Below are 1825 nucleotides of genomic sequence, written 5' to 3' on the forward strand. Positions count from 1 at the left end.
TTGGCCCCTCCTTGCTCCAGTGCTCTCCCTAGGGGCTGCTCCGCTGGCACTTGGCCCAGACTTCGCCTGGAGGAAGGCCAAGCTTTGAATTCATTTAGTAAAACCACAACATAAAGCAGCTCTCCTGCTCAGGAAGCAGGGCCCGTGTAGTCCCAGGAGCAAGCCAGGCCCCGGCACAGCACCGCAGAGCCAGCTTGCACCTTCTGGTTTAACATGGCTGCCTGTGCTCGCGGGAAAAATCCCGTCAAGGGCATCACCACACCATGCTCCTCGTGTTCATTCTTCACCAGCCTCTGTCGTCCATGGGGGAAAGGTAAAAAGCAAAGACAGAACTAGCCATTTATTAAGCAATACCAGCCAACAGGATTATTGCAACTGAAGAGCAGTGCAGGGCACTTCTCAGTTGTTTGGACTTCCAAAGTCTTTCCTGGGTGAGGGAGAGACGAGCAGTGACACTGGGGCTCAACGCATGTTTATTGCGCAGCTAGCCCCTGTTTGCCTTCCTTGGGTTGGGGTCCCACAGGAGTGAAGTTCACTACTGCAGCTGTCAGACAGCTGTGCGACATCACATCCATTTCCTTTTCACTTAAAAATATAGAAATAGAGGGAAAATACAAAACTCAATACCAGAATGTGGCACCTGGGGGGGGAGATAATTACCAAAGGTGACAGTGGGAACCTCACAGGCAGGTGATATTGCCAAGGCTCCATGGTGGCAGGACAAGCAGGACCGCAGCAGATGGAGCCACAGGAGCCACTGACGTGGCCACGGGGGCCAGCAGGCTGTGGGCACCCTGGGGAGACCACCCACACATGCCAGTAAGGCACCACCGCAGGGCACTGCCACAGGGCTGCAAAACTGCTCTTCGGCTGCAAAGCCCTTCCACCTCCAGCACCGGCTGCCACCCCTGCTCACAGCCGGGCTCTGCTGCAAAGCTACTGCTGTGGCCGTTGGAGAGCCCTGGAGTGTGGCAGCCTGCAACAGGCTGGGGCCATGCTCACCTGGGTGACAAGGCCACTGGGATTTGAGAGGAACGTCACCTGCAGTCACTGGTATAAGGACCCAGTTAGGGGACCAGCAGCAGGGACCACGACAGCAAAGGGAGACTGAAGAGAAAAAGTACTTTGCTGACTTGCCCGTTGGGAAACGCAGGTGCTGGCCTGCCTCCTGCAAGGAAGCTGCTCAACAAGGGACAGGCTGCGATGTCCTGTTCAGACACCCTGACAGGGGAGCGACAGCAGTGCCGGGGTGGGAAGCAGATGCCGGTGTTGTACAGGATTAACACTCACAGGGACTCCACAGCAGGAGGCTGAGACGGCAGCAATTCAGCCCATTCTTCAGACTCCCATATGTCACACCAAGCCTCAAGCAGGAATCACAGCAAAGCGTCAACAGAAGCAGCAGGTATTTTGGGTATTCAAAAGAAAAAAAGGAAGCAGACATGAACCACACTGTGCCCACACTAAGCCCCAGCTGTGAGCTGTAAGACATGGTCATACGTGCAGTCAGATGCCACCTTGCTCCCATCTTCCTCCCTGCCTCCTTACCCCATCTCAGCCACACAATCCACCTCTGTACCAAGAACAGAAACTATTTACTTTTCTCCCCCCTTTGGGTAATTTTTCCATGTTTGAGCGTGTTAATCAGCTCAGAGGGATGGGACAATCCCTAAGGCTCATATACGGTTTGGGACAGAAACACATGACCAGCAGTAGGGTGGAGGTGGAAAGACAGGAGACCTCTCTCTGCTTGGGAAGCCCTACTCCCAAGAAAGTGGTACTGATTCAGCTAACACACTTACAAGGCACTCCCCTGCCAAAATAA

The sequence above is a fragment of the Pygoscelis adeliae genome, unplaced genomic scaffold, assembly GCF_000699105.1.
Source record: "Pygoscelis adeliae isolate BGI_AS28 unplaced genomic scaffold, ASM69910v1 Scaffold436, whole genome shotgun sequence".
In the NCBI taxonomy this organism is placed as follows: Eukaryota; Metazoa; Chordata; class Aves; order Sphenisciformes; family Spheniscidae; genus Pygoscelis; species Pygoscelis adeliae.